At 40.3% G+C, this 20,880-nt stretch overlaps 1 long non-coding RNA gene across 1 annotated transcript; it reads left to right on the forward strand.

Annotated features, from left to right (window-relative positions):
• The first annotated feature begins 246 nt into the window (after nt 1-246).
• Nucleotides 247-20,534, forward strand: LOC115067608. Its single transcript, XR_003846995.1, has 3 exons — nt 247-416; nt 498-588; nt 20,080-20,534. It is a non-coding gene; the product is annotated as an uncharacterized LOC115067608 (long non-coding RNA).
• Nucleotides 20,535-20,880: the final 346 nt, after the last annotated feature.

The following is a 20,880-nucleotide window of genomic DNA, read 5'->3' on the forward strand; positions in this document are numbered from 1 at the left end:
GCCCATAATCTCTTCAGATTGAGCTTTGGGAAACCGCCCCTTAATAGGCTTTAGCTGATGGGCCAAGTCTGGACTTAGAAAAGGGAATTACTGTAGTTGACCCTGAATGGACATTGGACTTTGGAGCCTCCTGGATGACATAGTTGCTTACCTTCTTGTTATCAGCCTGAAAACCTTCATCAAGTGACACATTTCCAGTCCCCTGACTGTCTCATGACCAACTGGAGGGTATTAGGTAAAGCTTAATCCAAAAGGATTGTCATAAAGTTGTTGGATGGACTCTGTCTCAGGAAAAATTTCATATGTCCTGGCAACTTTTATGCTCACTCCACTGACTCTGAAAGGTCAAGGTTTTTGTTTGTTTCTTTCTTTTTTTCTTTGTGGTGCTGGGAAGCAAAACCAGGGTTTCACACATGGTAGGAAATGTTCTTTACTTAGGCACTTCCCTAGCCTGAAGTGTTTTGTTTGAATAATAATGTTCTTAAACTCATGAACAGAACTCCATGCTGCAGATTTATTCCTGGGCTTATGGAGAAAACGTCAAATGGAGGAACCATGACTTTTACAAAGTCAGTGATAGGATGCCAGGTAAGTGCAAGGGCTTGGTCATGCAGGAAAGAGCCGAAACAAAGGCTGAGTCAGTACTAACATTGTTGCAGGTCTCTCCTGTGCTTTTCACACATGCCCAGGCAGAAAACACTGGAGTACAATGAAGATAAATGTGTGTTTGCTCCCATACAGCTGTCACTATTACAGGGCACAAGTTCTTCTGTTCCATTAATTACACTTTGTTTTGAAAATAGCCTAAATGTAAGTATTGTCAAACTTTGTTGCTGCTTTTGTTTTAAAAGCGGGCTTTGAATATTTGATGCATGCTAAGATTTCTGTGTTGGACCTGAGAAAGATTATTACAACATATAATATGGTAAAATATTTGTTTCATGTAAAAAAAAAGATTCATTTTTATTTACATTCCTGTACAACTTGGGTCAAGCTGCCCTAAGGAGTTCTGTTTACTAAAGGATAAGTCTACAGAATGATCTCATCATAGATTCAAGTTACAGCATGAATCAAATTCAGCCAGGATTTTTTTTTTACTATGCATATTATTATCTATTTTCTGGAATAATAAAAAGATAGCTATTATAATTTCAGACAGAAATGATTTACAAATTAATTTTTTAAATCTTCATGAGTGTAAGATAATAAAAAAACTTTTCCCCTTAGATTAAGATATAAATAATAAAATAAACGTACATTATATAATTTTAAATGTAACTTTAACAATAATCTATCACTTACGAGACTGATTTTTTTTTTTAATGATCAAAGAAAATCAAGTCACAGAAATGTCTTTAGGAATTTATGTTTGTATAGTGCATTTAATTCAATTAAAGAAAAATGAAAGAGGGTCGGGGCTGGAGAGATGGCTCATCAGTTAAGAGCACTGGCTGCTCTTGCAGAGGACCTGGATTCGATTCCCAGCACCCACATGGCAGCCAACAACCATCTGTAACTCTAGTTCCAGGGGATCTGACATCATTTTCTGACCTCCAAGGGCATTGCACCACACAGGTGCATCTACCAACATGCAGGCAATATTCTCCTACACAGAAAATAAAATCAATCAATAAATAAAATATTTTAAAATAGCACTCAGGAGGCAGAGGCAGGCAGATCTCTGTGAGTTCAAGGCCAGCCTGGTCTACATAGTGAGTTCCAGGACAGCTGGGGCTACAGGGAGACCATGTCTCAAAAAAAAAGACCAAAAATAAATAAATAATTAGAAATAGTTTAATTGGGAAGCCAATTAATGATAGAAACTATGTTTTTAAGCTATATCTTGAATACAGATAAAGTAAGGAGCTTTTTTCATTTTTCATATTTTAAAGGAGTAAATAGGACAGAAATTAGAGCGGCCAGCAGGGGGCTTTTTAAGGTTTGTTTTCTTCATCTTTCAATTAAGCACCAAGATGAACCTAATTTACTCTTTAGTTTTGTAAATAAGGAGTGGAGGGGAAAGCACGCCTGCCACATTTATACTGTTTCTGCTAGTCCAAACAATGCATCTTTCCTTCTCTTTAGCCAATTCCTTTCTTCCATTTCCCTTCCCACCACTGTTCTTCCTCAAGACCTGTTAGGTGTGATCTCTGCTATACTGATTTATCACTGAGACTCTGTCCTCACTTAACATTTCATCTTTGAAATTTTCTCAGAGAGGATATGAATGATGAACTTCCCACCAGACAGAAACTAAAAAATTGAAAGTTAATTCAGAGCAAAGAGGCATATTCTAGTTTCATGAATTAGATGTTACTTATAAAAACCAGGCTACATCTTGATCCTACATTTGGCAAAGACTCTGAAATTATGGCTGTGAGAAGTTTCATGAAAGATCACAAATGGCCATGTAGTATGATGTATTTATTTATTCACCAAATCCTTTATTGTTGTTTGGAAGCAGGGTCTTGCTGTGCAGCTCAGGCCAGCCTTGAACCTGTAGTTCTCCTATCTCAGCCTCCTGAGTACTGGGATAACAGAGGTGAATCTTGTGTTTTCACAGCAATTTGGAAATGTGTGAAAGGCCACCTAGAAACAGATTCTCGTTGATTTTGGAGTACAGTTCCGAATGACCTTCTCTCACATTCAGAAAATTCACTTCACTTTTTTTCTTTCTTGCTGGGTCCATCTTATAAATCCCAGGTGCAATTCACCTAAGAGCGCATAAAAGGTAAAGATATTCGGTGTTAACTGAGTGAAATCTCAAGAAAAGGTGAAACTGGCCTCATATAAGAATTAAATCCTGACGGAAAAATCAAGCAATATTTCCACAATTAGCTTCGATGTTCCAAGTAATTCAAAAGTCAGGAATTCCGAGTTTAATGTGCAAGACACAAAATTATTTTAGGATTTTGTTTTAACTTAGAGAAAATGAAACTCCGATTGTTGAAATAAGACAGATAGTAGAGAACAGCTGGCCTGTGGTCATGCTTACTAAACTAGGATACAGGGCATTGGAATAGGGGTTATTAAGATCAGGGGATGAGCCTGCAGCTTCTTCATATGTGACAAGTGAAACACAGGTTGGGATACATGGTTAGTAATTTAACTGACAAACAATTGTGTGCTTCTTTAAGCAGGGACATGTTGTGAAGGAGAATATAGAATTCAAAAGATCTGTTCTAATGTTTGTTTCTGAAAAATTCATACACTGAAACCCTCACCTTCAAGGTGATAGTTTTAGAAAGTGGGGCCTTTGGGAGGTGATTGGGTCACAAAGGCCGACTCCATATGAATATGATTAGTCACATTCTGAAAGAAGCCAAAGAGAGACCCCTCATGCTTTTACCATGTGAGCACATAGAAAGAAGGTGCCTTTGATCCATAAGTAGAGAGCTAGAAAGATGGCTCAGCTGGTAAGTTCTTGCTGTGCAAGCATGAGTCTGAGTTTGACCCCTGCTCCCACATAAAAAGGCAAGTGTGATGGTGCATACTTATTTTTTATTTTATTTTTTTGGTATTTTTGAGACAGGGTTTCCTCATAGCCCCAGCTGGCCTGGAACTTGCTATGTAGACGAGGCTGGCCTCTAACTCACAGAGATCCTCCTGCCTCTGCCTCCTCAAGTGCTGGGACTAAAGGTATGTGCCACCATACCCAGCTTTTCTTTCTTTCTTTCTTTCTTTCTTTCTTTCTTTCTTTCTTTCTTTCTTTCTTTCTTTCTCTTTCTTTCTTTCTTTTCTTTTTTTTTGGTAGATGGTGCATACTTATAATCACAGTGCTGGAGAGGTGGAAACAGGCAGGTCCTTGGTACCTCCTGGTAAGACAGCCTAGATTAATTGGTGAGCTCCAGATGAGTATACAACTCTGTCACAAAAATAATAATGTGGACAGTGCCCAAGAAACATCACTTGAAGTTGACCTTTACCTCTATACTCATACTCACATGCACACATACATATGTGCATCCCCACATGAATACATGAGGGGACGGGAGGGGAGGGGAGGGGAGGGCAGGTTCTCTCAGACACCAAATCTGCCAACACCTCCATCTTGGATTTCCTAGTTTCCAGAACAGTGAAAGAGATTTCCATTGCTTATCAGTCACCTATTTGTACAAAATTTTATTATAGTAGATCACACAGATGAAGACAATTTACTTAAGATCAAATTTTAAGAAATTTTGAATGGGCAAAGGTCCACTATGAATGGACCACCCTCAAGTATATTAACTAAACAAATGTTTTGGAAGGAAAACAATCAGATTTCTTATCTTTGCAGAGTAGCTGTCTGATGTGATGTCTGGAAAGTTAGTTAACTTTTCATACGTTAGAAGAATTGGCCAGGACTTTAACCCAATAGAAATTATTAGAAAATTGAGACTATAGAATTGAATATTACTTTAGACAATTTGTAGATAAAAGATATAAATAATCAATATAAGTGTGTTTAATCAAAACCTGGAGATCTACCTGAGAGGAAAAGAGAAGTGAGGCTCTGGGAGGAGAGGTATCATGACTTACTGAAAAAACATAACTGTGACTTATATGTACTTGCATAGCTTTGTCCTTTACCATACCCTACTTCCCAGGGTTATCCTTCAAAACAGGGAGGGAAGGTATTTTTATTACTGAATGATTTAACTAGTGGCCAAGATTATATGACTTCTAACCTTGGATTTTAAGATTGTCTATAGGCATAATTTGAGGCAGGAATTTAATAGGTTCCTTCTATGATTCTAACAGAAGAAGTCAATAAGGGGAGAATCCTTTATCTAGTCATCGGTTATAAGACAAATCCTGGAAATGATATTGTAGGGAAACTTCTTGATCCAAATTACTAATAATTACCCCAAGGAAGAGATGCCTTTTGATGTCGCTGTAACAGGCCACTGATGAGCATTAATGAAAATGTGCAGTGGCAAATCTCACAGTAAAGAAAGTATCACTTTCTTTACTTTTCCTTCTGAACTCCGATTTGATTGAGAATAAAAAGTAATAATATAATCATACATTCGGTGGGCATGATTATCCTTTTAATCCTTCTTGCCTGATTATATTGTTTTGAAAAACTTTGCTAGTAAATTCAAAGAAATGGCTTAGGAGTTACATACAAGCATTTGCCACTCTTGCAGAGGACCCAAGTTTGGTTCCCAACACTTACATCATCAGAGTTTGGTTCCCAGCACCCACAACAGGAGGCTCTCAACAGGCTGAAACTTCAGCTCTAGGGGATCCAATACCCTTTTCTGGCCTCCACAGGCATGCACATACATGCACACATGTATTTACATATATATAATAAATATAAAATAAAATATATCTTTAAAAGAGAAAAACTTTGATAGAGAATTATTATAATGATTGAAGGATGGATCCATCAGTTGTATAACACTAACTTTTAATTAAAACTGTCTTATCTTTTCTAAGGCTAGTTCTATCCAGTTATGCAGAATTTTATATTTTTATTTACTATTATCATCGAGTGGGAATGTGTGAATCAACTCTGAGGCCTTCTTTTTCTTCCTCCTGAGTCTCCTGCCTCAGTTCTGTACTCAGAAGCACAAGTTTATAGTACCAGCTGAACCTAGTTGGGCCTTGATTGGAAAAATGAGGGTATGTAAACAAGATGGAAAAATAGGACCAGTCAGTGAAGAACTGTGAAACTTGGTGGAGGAGAACCCTGAGCCTTCCAAAAGTTACTAAAAGCTCACAATCAGGTCCTGCAGGTCTGTCTTTGCAGAGGCGGGGTGGGGTGGTGGTGGTGGTGGTTTCTGCCTTTTCTAGGGTGGGACCTGCTGCTTCTGTGATCCCTCCTTCAGCTGAGGGTTCCGCTCAGCCTGGACTGCTGGGTTTCCCTACTGCTGCTTAAAAACTTTAAACAGCCCATTTGTCTTCAAGGTTTGAGCCCCGCTAGCTATCAGAGGCTCTCAGAAAGCTCTCTCTCTCTCTCTCTCTCTCTCTCTCTCTCTCTCTCTCTCTTTGCTCCCTCTCTCTCTCTGTAACATGTTACAAGAAAAACTTCTAAATCTTTATCTCAAACCACCTTTTCCCTTCTGCTTTCATTTCTTTCTTTTCAAATTCTGTTATTCATTGGGAAGGAGGGAACCAAGGCTCATAGACAAGGATATGCTTCCTTTAGATCTGAGTCACTTCACCTAATCTATTAGTCCTTTGGAACTAAGGTGCAAATTATTTTGTGGGTGTGTAAATGGAGAAATGTGGTATGTAAATAGAGGAATTTGTCAGTGTGTTCTGGGACACTCTCAGATTCCTGAACAACTCCTTTTAAAAAGAAATATATCTTACAAATTGTATCTTCCCAGTCCAAGTTGGCATTGTTTTCTTAACATTTTTATTTATTATTTTTATTTTATGTGTATGAGTATATTGCCTACATGTATGTAAGTCTTACATTTGAGTAGCATTGTCGTATTAGGAACAAAATCATCAACAAGAGATACTTGTCTCAATAACATAAGAACTTAAGTCTAATATGTGGGTTGTATAATCCCTTGAACTCTTAAAATATACTGATGGCTTTAATTTTTGGTTATATTTTCCTTTTGGGTGTTTAAGACCATACTGTTGGCCCAAATAAACCAATTTATTTTTACTATTAAGATCATACGAGGATTTGGTCCTCAGGGGTCACATGGGCTTGGAGGAAGCCCCTGGCTCCTCAGGCTTTTCTTTTACCAGTTCTATCTATGTGAAGACAAGTCAAGGGGTCCTGCTTGACCAGGGCTTTGCTTGGAAGCATGGAGGAAATATTTCCTCTGTGTTGCCCCTCCTCTTTTCAGACTGGACACTGGTTCAAGTCCATCTTCCAGGGTCTCCATGGCCTCTCTGAACAAGAGGACAGGTGACTCACCACAGTTACAGGACATTTCGAGAGATGCTCCATAGTTCCCTGGAACTTAGTTGACCTTGAGGGCAAGGAACAAAAATTTGTCCCTTTAAGTCCCTCTGACCAGATTAGTATAGGCCTTAGAGTTTGGCTATTAAACATCTAACAAGGTTAGTTACACCAATCTGGTACTTTTAATTACCATGTGCTATGTATTCTTGAGTTCTCTTTGGGTCCCTTGCTCCTGACATGGGTAGACAACCCACATAATACATCTTTATCTGAATTTTTCATAGTTTATATCTCGGATATGGGAAATAGAGAAACTTACAAAGGCGAACACCCAATCACACTGTTCTGCTTGGGCAACATCTTTAAATAAACCTTGACTAGACATCCTTAGACTAGTTGACTAAGCTACGACCTTAGAAAATTTAAGATTAGCTATATATTATCTTTGTCTCATTTCAAATTTATAGAAACACAGTAAGTAGGTGCAGTGGGGAATGATTAAGGTGGGGTTCAGAGGAAAGGCTAGATATAGGATCAGTAGAAAACTCATTCCTGGATTGGTGTTAAAGGTGGGGTCCTTGAGATTTTTAATTTAAGAGGCCCGATACTGGTGGCCTGGTACTTGTGGTCTTCCTTGGCCCATTTTAATTTGGAGAGATATCCAACTAGGTTGTGCTGAGAGCTTGGCTGCTGTTGGGATAGACAGGATCACCAGGCGAGGACCAGTCCAATGCAGTTGGAGGGTTTCCTTCACTCCTTTCTGTCGGGTGTGTACCTGCAGGTAGGCGTGATCTCCAGGCTGAAGTGGGTGGTCAATTTGGCCTTTAGAAGTCTGAGGAATAATTCAGTCAGCATGTTCCCTGAGTGGTTTCCTTAGAAGGGTCAAGGTCAGGTAAATAATCATGTAGAGGGGAGGGATGCTGGAGTAAAAGGTCATTCTTGGCTAAAATTATGGCCCTGGTGAGTGCCACAGTTTGGCTTTTTGTGATGTGGTTCCAAGTGGTAGGGGTCCTGACTCAATGACATCTGTGAGAGACACTATCGCATACCCCACCTTGTGGGATCCCATTGGGATGACAGTTGAGCTTTTATCCATAAACCAAATCAGGATTGGGTTTGATAGGGGATCTGGGGAAATTAGGGGATCCTGGTAGGAGAGTAACTGAAGAGTTTCCAAGCATGTGTGAGTGAGTGGTTTGCTGGAAGGGAGGTGGGAAGCTGGATTGAGAGGAGGGCAGGAATTAAGGGTGAGAGAGGGATTTTCAAGAAATGTAACGTGGAAGAGTTGTAGTTTAGAGGGAGCTAGATTGGCAAGAGATGTGAGGGTTAGTAAAACCTTAAGTCAGTGGCGGGGGGAAGGACAGAGATAGGCTGACCCAAAGTGAGCTTAAGTCCCTCCTGAGCCAGGAGAGTGGCAGTGGCCAGAGCACGGAGACAAGTTTGCCACCCCCAGATGGTGGTATCAAGCTGTTTAGAAAGATCTGCTACTAGGACAAACGTGGGACCCCCTCATCTGTCCCAAAACCCCTAAAGCCTGGCCCTTATTTTCAGTTGTATAGAGGAGGAATGGACATTTCAGGTTGGGGAGAGCTAGAGCTGGTGACTTTAAGAGTGCTTTCTAGATAGTGTGGAAGGCTGTTGTAACCAGGCCTAAGGGCTCAATGGGCTTAGGGGAGTTCCCTTTGGAGGCTTCATAGAGCAAAAGTTAGGAATTCAGGTGCGCAGGTACCCTGCAATGTCTAGGAAAGACAGAATTTCCTCCTTGGTTGTGGGGGACTTTAAAGACCTTAGGTAATTTGTCCTATCTATAGTTAAATGGTAGGATGTAGGTATGAGAAGGAACCACAAGTCTTGACTTGAGGGAGAGAAAACTGTGCCTTAGCTGAAGATACCCTACATCCCTTGTTACCCCCCAAATTAAGGAGTTAGATTGTATGAACCTTGGAGACTGAGAGAGATGGAGAGCAAAGACATAGGTCATCTACATAATGTAGGATGGTGGAGGGGTTAAGATCTAGGGAGGTTAAATCCCAGGCTAGGGCTTGTCCAAAGAGGTGAGGGCTATCTTGAAACCCATGGGACAGGACAGTCCAGGTTAGATCATAGGTGCAAGTGATGTATTTAAATTTTTGTATGAAATGTGTAGGATTAGTAGAAAAAGAGCCTATTTTGCATTCGAGTTGAGCTAGATCTCCAAGAGAGAAAGGGACACGGACTTTGACCACCCTGTCCATGCCTGCCACCTCCTGGGGGGCGGGAAGATACCATGGGCAGGGGGCTGAGACTGGGTTTGGGAGTGAGTATGGCTTGACATAGGAGAGGGGTTGAGAGAAGGGGAGTCCTGGGAGGAGGCCAGAGTGGGAGAGGTGGGAAGGGTGTCCTGTCCATGAGGGGATGCAGGGGCAGAGGTATCAGAGGCAAGGTCTAGAATTGAAGTAGAAGTAGAAATAGATACATAAGGGATAGATGGGTTATTTGAGCTAGAAGCCAGAATAGGGGAGACTAGGGAATATTTGGAAAAGACATATTTAAGGTTTTGGATTTCCTCGAGTAGGGGATAGTCAGTCAAGGAGAGCAGGTGATGGACCTAGAGTGGTGGAGAGGGGAGGGGGAAGATTGCAAAGAGGGAGTTCGAGGTGGAGAAGGGAGGGGAGCTGGGTTGGGCCCTGGAATGGAAGGCAAGGGAGGGTATAGCAAGGGGAGAGTGGGGCGGGGGACTTGGCTGTGCCTCAGGCTGGGGAGCAGGAGGAGGTTGGGGCTGGGTGCTTATCAGAGGCAGTTCATCAGCTATGGTAGGATCAAAAGCCGAGGTGGAGGGGTAGGGAGGAGGGGGAGGGGTGGAGGCCCCTGACAAGTTGGGATCCCATGAAACTTTCTTAGCCAGAAAAACCTGATGGGAAGAACATGGGACACAGAGGAGGGGATTAGCACAGAGGTCAAAGAAAGCTTGGATGTATGGTAATTCAGACTGTTTGCCATTATGATGGCAGAAATTTTCTAAATCTCTCAAAATATTGAAGTTTAAGGTTCTGGTGTCTGGCCAGACAGAGTCATTATCTAACATACTGAAGCCAGGCAGTGGTGCACAGGGACTTCAGGCATTTTGGCCTGATTGTATCTGAAAGTCCTAGTTGTTTTAAGGATTTAAGAAGACAAGCAAGAGGTGTGAGACCCTGAGACTTTGAATGGGTGGTCCCCATAGCGATAGATTATGTACAGAGTGAAGAGGAGATAGAGAAAGAACTGAGCAAGCAGATAGGAGGTAGAGACAGAACTGAGCAGGTAGCAGACAAAGAAAATCCTCTCTCCATAGGGAGTGGAGGCAGGATCACAAATCCAGGCACAAAAGTGCAGCAGATGAGGAAGAGAGAGACAGGGAGGGAGTAGGAGGAAAAGGGGTTTGGCATCGATCATGCAAAATGAGAACAAGGAGAACCAAGTGGCAAAAAAAAGCATCATTTTCTTATCATGGGTTCGAGTACAGGTTTGAGTTAGTTATTTCCAAGTCCCAGAAGGCAGCATCCCACAATCAGATCATCAGGGAGAGGAAAGGAGAGATCCTGTCCTGGATAGGAAGTAGTACATGTTCCTGTCTCTGGAAACAGCATCCCATATCCAGAGAAAGGAAGGAGTTTTCCAACACACTGGTGTGATTTCAAGGCAAGCGAGATGAGTGGAAAACACTGCAATGAGAGTGTGGCATGACCAGCTAGTAGATGGAGACCAAGTACAAGGAATGGGATGGGAGAAAAGTGAAGGAAAAACCAGAAGGGAGGGAATCTTGTAGAATGAGTTGATCCCGTGGTTTAGTAGAAGCTGAGGGAAGATGAGCCCCAGAAGGGTGGTGATGATAGAGAGGGAGAGAGAGAGAGAGAGAGAGAGAGAGAGAGAGAGAGAGAGTTTTTCCTCACCTCAAAGACAGGAAGAGAAGTATTTAAAATTAATTTATATACTTTACTACTAGGAACCATGTTGTAGATTAAAGAGAAAATATTTTGGCCTGAAAAAAATATTTTGGTGTTAATTTAACATTTCTAGTTTGCATGAGATTTTACTTAAAAATTAATATGATACTAAGTAAATGAATTTTTAAGAAACATAAATTTGTGTTGACTGTGTATACATACTTAATTATATAGTTTTTGTTGAGAATGTGGTTTATCATTTTTAAACCAAAACACCTTTAAAGTAGACAAACAAAATGAATATACCTTAAAACACCTTGAAAGTAAACTAAAAACAAAAATGGTATTCAATAAATAGGATTTTACCCAACCAGCTTAGATGTTGTTTTGTATAGGTAATTAGTGGTCTAAAGAAAGAGTTAAGTTTGTCATTTATATTTGAGGTAGTATCTTTTCCCTTTTAAAAGCTAAATAACTGAAGGGTGTTAATAAAACACTGTCAATCTAAGAACATAAATCAGAGGAGACAGGAAAAAGAAAAGGAAACATTAACAGATTGTTAAGAATAAATAGTCTAAATAGTACTGAAAATAATCCCTTTAGCCAGTTTCATTATAGACAGTAATACCCTCTGCTGAAATTAATTTACACCTTAGCTGTTCTCAATTGCACAGTGCCTTTACTCTTTGGCTGTTTTGTTGTTTTCTTTTTTCTTGTCCCAGGGTCAGGGGGCCAGCCTGAACCTGGAAAAGAGTCTTGGAAAACACATCTTGAAATAATAAGCTTGAGTCTGAAGTGAGAGGGCCAGTCTCATCTCCAGAGTCAGCATCTCAGTGCACTCAAACAGCATATGACAATTTACCAATATAATTACTATGACCCTGACATTATAATTAGAAAGCACTCAGGGAATGATGGGGCAGGAACACAAGCAAGCATAGAGCATCTGAGCATCAGAGAGGGAAATAACTCTATTCCAGAGAAAAACAGGCTTAGAATCACAATGTAGAAATGGGAGGAATTAAGGCCAATAGAGGCTGCATTATAAGCCTCTCACTCAAGTAGACTATTACTTTTTACCTCTTGTTGTAACTATGTGTTGGTAGTAGCTTGTCTCTTGTAAGTTTTTGGCCCTGGAGTACAGCAAATTTCCATGTGCTTCACAGGTCTAGTCATCACAAACTGTCAGCTCCCTTTGTACCTTGAAGGTATATGACTAGAAAAATTTTAAGTTCCCTTTAGAGAGTAACAAATTTACTATGAAAACAGTAAGAATTTAGAGTAGTAACTTTTAGAAATTAGCAAATACCATATAAAATATGTTAAAATTCAAAATAATTCCTTCAAAACTACCAGATAAAGATGTCATGCAATGTCAAAAACCTAAAAATAATTCCTTTTAAAAATTTGTAAATATGTCAAACAATGTAAAAACTTAAAACAATCATCTTTAAAAACCAGTAAATATACCATATAAGAAGTTAAAACTCAAAGTAATCCCCTTTGGAAACAGGCCCTAAACAATGTTAAAATTTAAACTCCCATTGTGGAGATCTGGCATTACTCCCTTAGTCTGAACTAGAAATGCATTACTTACTCTATGATGTCATCAAGAAACAAAAACAAAAATAAATTGCAAGAGAATTAGGACATATGATTAAGTGTCTGAAGTTTAAGGAACTCCTAGGCACCCCTGGTATTGGTAGGTTAGACTTGATATAAAAGAAGAAAATACCCTCAGATATGTATATATGACTCAAATAGAAAAGTAAATCAAAGGAGTCCATGTCTTTTACCAACCAGTGTAGCTGTAATGGCAAGCAAAGGTCTCTGGATTTTTTAATTCCTAGATGCAAGCTATGCTGGAAAAGAAACTCATGAGGGCAGCAGAAGGAACAGGATGTATAAATCACTGGGTTATTGCTCAGAAAGCATATGTCTCCCTGAGGAGAGCCTGTGACTTTTAATGTATAGTGAAATTTAAAATGGTTAGGTCTAGTTAGAAAAGTAGGTGCCTGAGTACTGCTTTCTTGGTGCCCAACAGGGCCTAAGATCAAAATTTTGAGCCCCTTCGACTGAGAAAAAGTTTAGGAAGGAAAAAAAAAAGGCTTTGAAAATGTTCTCCATTTGTCCATGGGGGAAAGCTGCCTGAAATTCTTTAAATGTTCCAGCGAAGCTGCCCAGCCTGTTTAGCCTATCAGGGTCAAAACAGTGATAAAGAGTCCCCTAAAGTGTTCTTAGTCTCATTCATAAGAGAATTTAAGAATGGGCCCAACAGGAAACTTTCTCCATTTTATTGGAATGTTAAAGAAAAATCTCCAGGGCAGGCGAGCTGGCAATCTTGGCAGCCTGGAGGGGGTGAATAGTGGGAAGGAAAGAAAGCCATGGAGCCATGCAGGTTTAGAGCCTACATGGAGGTCAAATGTGACAGGCTGGGAGCCACATGGTGGGGAGTAGAAAGTTTTAGAGAAAATTAAAGAAGTACAAGGTACTGGGAAACTTAAAGTGTTAATGAAAGCATGTTTAAAAGGGATATAGGAAAAAAATTTCTCTGAAAAATTTAGAAAAGCAGGTAGACTTACAGAGACCTAAACATTTGTAGGTGGGTTTAGAAGTAGAACAAGAATTACAGGAGGGGGAGAGAGGAGAAGGATCCAGAGTATTTTCATGTGTAGGAAGTCCATAAGTAGTTAGAGGAAGGAGGAAATATAGCCTAGAGTAAAGGACGAAAGCAAAGGAGAGGAGACCTAAAATTGGATTGAACTGTATCGGAAATCATCCAAAGTAAAGTGAGGAAGAAAGGCACTGGAAGAGGATAAAGACAGGGAAAACTGATGGAAGACAGAAGACCTTCCAAGTCTGAGGCAAAGGGGAGAGAGAGAGAGAGAGAGAGAGAGAGAGAGAGAGAGAGAGAGAGAGAGAATGGTTGTAGGGAAGAGGGAGGAGAAAATGAAGGTGATATGTTGGGGAAGGCGAGGAAAAGGAGAGAAGAAGGGGAACGAGATGCTGGGGTTGAGGGAACCGAAGTAGCAAATGGATTGGAGTGAGTCAGGGAGGCAGGTCCATCCCCAGGTGGGCTTAGGCAGGCACAGTAACTGTGCCAGACACTCAACAGTCACAGAGAGAAGTACTGTCCGGGAGTGACCGAATTCAATTGGAAAGGAGATCAAAAGAAGATGTAGGAGAGCTGGCAAGAAGTGAAGGCAAAGCAGAGAGAAGGAGAGAGGAGAGAGAGGGTGGGAGTGTACCTTAAAGCCAAATCAGTGGTGTTTGCAGAGGCCAGTAATGGCAAGGAGGTCCAGTCAGAGGTTTTTACGTGTGAGTTCTGGGAGGTCCCTTGAAGTTAGAACCGGGTTTTGGCACCATCTGATAGATGAAGTCAAAAGATGAATCTGGTTGATCAGGAGAAAGCCGTTTAATAGCAAAAGAAGCCTTGCAGGGGACAGATTCCATTCTGGGGTAGGGAAAAATGTCAGCCCACGGTTGTGAGCTGGGGTCTTTTATAGGGGAGGGGCTTGGGGGTGCAGAAGGTGGGAAGATATATTTTTTAAAGATGGGGGAGCAGGAGGGCAGGACTGTTAAAACCTTCCCCCTTTTGAGAGCAAAGGGAAGACCTGCTGTGCTGACCAAATAGTGCAGAAAAGTCTGCTTCTCTTGAGTTCAAAGACCAGGGTGCTTATCTCAGGGGCTTGTGGAACCCATGAGGTCCTGTTGGGGAGGGGGTGGGGCTGCTATGGATCTAAATCCTAACAGGATCTACCTCCAAGTTCACTCAGCAAGTGGCTGATAGAATTCATTTCCTTGCAAGCTCTTGGGCAGAACACCTTGGTTCCTTAATGCTTTGCCAGAGACTGGCCTCAGTTCCTTGGTATGTGGCCGCTTCAGTATGACAACTTATTGTATTAAAGCCCTCAAGGGAGAGAAAATCTGTAAGCCAGAGGAATGCCAATCTTTCATAACTAATGGCCTAATTGGAATCCCATCACTTTTACTAATTCTGTCAATTGGAAGCAAGTCACAAGATCTATACCGAAGGTTAGGGAGATACACAAGGCTCAGCAGGATCCATCTTAGAAGTATATCTACAGTGATCTAGTTACTACTTTATGTTGTCTCCCTCCAAATTAACCTTTAAAAATAATTTTCTGGGGGCTGGAGATATGTCTTTATGGTTAAGAGCACTGGCTGATCTTGTAGAGACCCAGGTTTGAATCCTAGCACCCATATGGCAGCTAACAGATATCTATAACTCCAGTTCCAGGAGATCCAACACCCTTTTCTGTCCTCTGAGGGCACTGCACAACATGGGTGCACTTACATACATGCAGACAACAGAATCAATAAAATAAATAAATTAATAAATAAAATTTAGATAATTTTCCTTATCTATTACATTTAATTATGTACAGAATAAAATCACATCTGATTGAGAACATTTAAGACGCACATATACATACACAAAATGAGTCACATAAAACTTTCATGAAGTGGTTACACATCTTTCTCTAGAGAACTCTACTAGAGTTAGTGTCCAGTTGTGCATTCTTTCTTTCATAAAGAGAAAACGTGGCTTATAAGTGGGTTGCTGTGCTTGAATACAGGGCAAATAAGATACAGAAGACAATATTATTTGGAAATAAAGAGAGGTCAAGGGACAGTGACAGTATTAGAGAAACATATTCTTTAAATTCTTTGATTTTTGAAAAGCTTTGTAATAGCTAGAGCTGAAGAGTTGAGAATTTTATATGACATGTAAATGTGAAGAATTTCAAATACTGAAAATTCTCTGTAATTAATAAGGGGACAGGGCACCCCATAGAGACAGGCACATTTGCAATGAAAGAGGAATATCTAGACCAAGTCAGGTGAAAAACATTTCTCTTGCCCTTTTCTGACAGGTATGAGGCTAGGACAGCCATTCCTAGTACTTGCTAATACCTGGTTTTTCTTTTCCTCCACATTCACAAGAGAACAGTCTTGCCAGCCGCATTGCAGATAATATCATATGACCCTTGGGCAATGAATAATGAACCAAAGTGATGTGTTGTTTTCCAGTCCAAAGTACAGTCGAATGGGCCAGAGATCTCCATGTGCTCTTCCTCTTGCTAGAGTGCCCAGTGAGTTTTCAGGTTCCTGCTAACCTGGACACTTTGTCAACTATATTTAAGAAAAAGGATTTATTATAATTCTGAAGGGCAGAAGTTCTAAAATCAAGGTGTAGTCATTGATGAATTTCTGGTTGCTGGTGGGGAGAAACGTCTTCTCTTTTCAACTTCCTAAAGGACCCTTGCACTTCTTATTGTTAGCCAGTTTTCTATCATTTTGACAAAAATGCAAGGTACAACTTAAAGGAGGGAATATTTAAAGACACACACACATACACACAGGGTCTCTCTGCCTCCTGAGTGCTGGGATTAAAGGTGTCTGTCACCACACCTAACATTAAAAAACATTTTATTGGCATTGCTCTTTTTAAGAAGTAATGTGGTTACATTGAAAAACTTTGTATAGTTTGGAGAATTTGGAAAGGGAGTGAAAGGTAAACACACTTTATAGAAACAGTGACAGATTTCACATTACTGTTGAAGCTTGGTGGTACAATTTTGTCAGTAAACAATATTCAAAACTTAAAGTAGAGGGGCTGGAGAGATGTCTCAGCAGTTAAGAACACTAGTTGTTCTTGCAGAAGACCCGGGTTCAAATCCCAGCACCCACATTGCAGCTAACAACTGTCCGTAACTCCAGTTCCAGGGGATCCAACAGCCTCTTCTGTCCTCTGCGGGCATTGCACGACACGGGTGCACTTACCTACATGCAGGCAATACATGCATACACAAAATACATGCATACATAAAATAAAAATAATAAATATTTTTAAAAAATAGTAGAAATATAGATTTTTAAATTTATATTCTGATATAATACATTTTTAGTTTGACCATTATATCAGTTTAGTTATCACAATACTTTAAAAATTTTTTTTCTTTCTGACTTCCCAGACTGTGACTTTAAAAAAAATATTTTATTTATTTTTTATTTTATGTGTATGAGTGTATTGCCTGAATGTATGTGAGTGCACCCGTGTCTTGCAATGCTGTGGAGGTCAGAAGAGGGCTTTGGATTCCCCTGGAACTGGAGTTAAGGACAGTTCATAGCCACCATGTGGGTGCTGGGAATTGAACCCGGGTCCTCTGCAAGTCAGTGCTCTTAACCACTGAGCCAACTCTCCAACCCCTGTGACTTTATCTCTAGAAGTTCAATAAGGCATAGGTGAAGGCACACTGGGGCTGTAGAAGTGTAATAAAAAATAACAGAAAACCTCTGGGTGCCCTGGAATGGGTAAGGTCCAATATGAAAGCTTGGATGCCCAGGACCACGTGTGGAGTGAGGACCACAGCTGGGCTTCAGGGGAAGTCTGTTCCAGAAAATCAGTCCTCCCAAAACCAAAATCTATAAATAACAGAGTCCTCCCCTGTCCCCAGCATAACAGGCAAAGCCTCTGCCTTGCACAAACTGGGGTCTCAGAGGAAGAGGCTGTAGGGAATGTAGTCACTCAGAGAACACTGAAAAATCAACATCAGGAAGTCCTGTGTGCTCCACTCTATTCCACCATCAGCCTACTGCCAGAGGAATGTGGAACCGTTGCTCAGGGTAGGGGACCAAAGCTTCAGGCTCTTGTGAGGGGACCAGAGTTTCAATTCCCCGGAGGGGCCCATAGCTCCAGCTCACAGGAGAGGACTGCAGTTCCAGGTTCATAGGAGGGAACCACAGCTCCTGCTCACCAGGGTGGGGTGGGGTGGAGGGGTGGGAGGTGTAGGGGGTATGGGGGATGGGTGGATGTGTGTGTGGGGGTGGGTGTTTAGGAGAACACAGCTCCAGCTCACAAGAGAGGACCACAATTCTAGCCCACAGGAGGGGGAAACCTCAGCTCCAGGTTCAAGGGAAGGGACGAAAACTTCCTATTTCCTGGAGGGGATCACAGCTCCAACTTTTATGAGAGGACAGCAACTCTGGCTCATAGGAATTGACTACAGCTCCAGTTCACAGGAAAAGAGGGAAGATTTATTTTGGCTAATTATTTTAGAGGTTCCAGTCCAGGATTACCTGGCTCTTTGAGTGGAGGCAGAACATTATGGTGGAGGAATAGTTAAGAAACAAGGCCTTGAACTCATCAGGGACAGGAAGGAGAAAGAAAGGGAGGGAGAGAGAGAAAAATGAAGGAAGGACATCCCATTCCAGGGCACCCCCCCAGTGACCTAATTTCTCTCATGAGGATCTAGCTCTGAAAGTTTTCATCACCTTGGAATGGCAATATGCTTTCATGTTATGAATCCAGCAGGTCTGAGCCTTTATGATCCAATCACCTTCCCCAGACTCAACCTCTGAACACTGGTGCTTTGGGAACCATGGTTTCAATACATGAAACATCAAAGGATGTTCCAGACTCAAACCATATAGATTTGATGGTTATGGTAAACATACAGGATTTCAAATTTATATTCTAAGATTATAATTATATATTTTTAGTTTGAGCATTATATCAGCTTAGTTATTACAGTACTTTCTACTTCTTGTCTTGTCTCGGTCTTGTCTTAGCAGCCTTCTCTTGATCTTCAAAGCTAGCATCCTAACTTCTTCAAATCTGTCTTTCCCTCCTTTCTCCGTCTTCTGCTTCCATTGTCATATCATCTTCTCTTAACTGGACCTTCTTGCTCCCATCTTTTAAAGGCTTCTTTGATTTTATTGGGATCATTTTCATAATCCCGTATTATTTCCCATTTTTAACTTATCAGCTAATTTGCTTTCGCATTCACACATCATGGGACACTGACATTAGAGGCTGTTATTTAGCTTATGATATCCATGACTTGGAGGGTTCCTGTGCTACTGAAGCATACCTTCATGTACATTGAATGATATTAGAAACCATTGGCGATTAATACCAGAAACTCAGGGAGTTAAAACCAGAGCTTTACTGAACATTATTCACCTAGGTTTGAATATGCTTAAATTAACTGGTAAGTCCTGCCTGTATCAACTTTTCGTTGTTGAAGTTAGGTTGCAAATTACAAACTTGCCTATAAAAGATACATAAAAAGTACATTGAAAAATTAATCATTTTCTTCAGGTTTCTGGTTTCTTGTATTAACAAGGCAAATATCAAATGAATCCAACATACAAATTATTCTTATTTAGATATTTTTTTGTTGTATATTATATAGCTACAGATGAGAAAAACCATAGGATATTAGAGCATTACACTTCAACTAAGAGAATATATAAATATTATATATATGTTTATCATAACTGAGGAAAAGACTTTTATGCCTTGGGACAATACAAATTGGACACCCCTTAATCCACAAATCCAAAATCTGAAACTTTTGAGCACTTACATGATGCCATAATGGAAAATTCTAAACCTAAACTAAATGTGACAGATCAGAAGCCAAAATCAGGCAGACTAAAAATACTGTATAAAATTACCATTATGCCATGCATAGTGGTGCATGCCTTTAATCCCAGCACTGAAGAGTCAGAGACAGGCAGATCTTGAGAGATAGAACTTGCTATATAGCAAGTTCTAGGCCAGCTGGGGTTACAGAAAGACCCTGTCTCAAAAAAGTAAAAAAACAAAACAAAACGCCAAAACATTATCCTAAGCTCTGTGTTTAAGGAGTATATTAAACATATATGACAATGTTGTTTTTAGACTTGATCCTACCCTGTACATTATCTCATTATTTCAAAATCAGAAAAAATAAACACTTCTGCTGCCAATCATTTTGGACATGACTTTGAATGGGCACCCCCTGGGGATTGTTTGATATGGACAGTTCAATCCTTGCTGGAAGGGAGTGTTTGAGGAAACACTCTACTTTGAACACACTGTATTTTAAGTTTCTGTAGAACACCTGTCAAGAGGCAGTTGTAAATATTTTCTAGGAAATCAAGTGAGTAGTAGTGTTGGAGAAATGTGAGATTAAAACTGTGGAGGAAGTTGATATGGTCTAAAGAGTGGAGACTGAGAAGAGAAAGGGTTCAAGTAGAGAGCCATGAGACACATCAACATCTGAGGGGTGACAAGTGAAAACAGAGCCGGAAGAGCAGGCTGAGAAAGAAAACAAGGAAGAGGGTGAGACTGAGAGAAGTTCATATAACTGAAGCTACGAGAGCTTCAAGAAGGTGGGTATCATTAAGCAAGAAAGGGAGAAAGTTGTATAGCGTTGAACAGCAGACCATGATATGAGCAACCAAGAAGCATTTGGTGGCCTTAGTGGCCATAATTTTTTTTTCCTTTTTTTTTTTTTTTAGCAAACGTTTATAGAAGATACATTGTGACCAACACTGAAATAGAGACTTTTGAACTGTCACTGAACCTGAAGATGTATCCTTGGTCCCAAAGATGTTTTAGCAGTGAAGCTGGAAGGTGAACATGGACACAAGCTACTGGGAACAGAGCTCAAGGCTGCTTCCTGGTTCTCCTTAAATGCTGGCCCAACTCTTCTGCAGAGCTACATGGTTAACTACTGTTAGGGAAGAGGGTATCTCCCTTGTTCTTAGACCTTTGGAAATGATACACTCCTGTTACTTAGAGGGGGAGTAGTGAAATGCTCACTTTTTATAGCCTTAGGACACAATAATTGCTTGTGTTTTAAATATTTAGACTCACAAGTTTTGAAAATCCTGGGCACTGACTTTATCAGGCTAGTCTAATTCTTATTGATAAGATGTGTTATGAAGTATGAGCATCTACAATGAATAAAGCAGATCTTGCAAAGATGAAGACCAAGGCTTCTCATTTCACTACAGTTCTTCTTAAGAGGTCATGGTCGTAATCACGACAGAGTTATTTTGAGCACAAAATTAGACAGTTCCAGTTCACATAGGTATTTGGATGATAATCATTTTTGCAACAACAGAAACATTTAAGCATTTGCTTTCTACTCTTAATTATATAGGAATATCACTTCCTAAATACTGTTTAGGCGATGGAAAGTTCTTGTTTTTTTAACATTTGCTTTTGAATAATCTATATGAGATAAAAATTAATTCTATTTTATTGAGCCTTATCCTCTCATGTTTATTTGTATAATTGGTAGGCTATAGATTTCT

Source organism: Nannospalax galili, unplaced genomic scaffold (genome assembly GCF_000622305.1).
Source record: "Nannospalax galili isolate Female #2095 unplaced genomic scaffold, S.galili_v1.0 scaffold266, whole genome shotgun sequence".
Taxonomy (NCBI): domain Eukaryota; kingdom Metazoa; phylum Chordata; class Mammalia; order Rodentia; family Spalacidae; genus Nannospalax; species Nannospalax galili.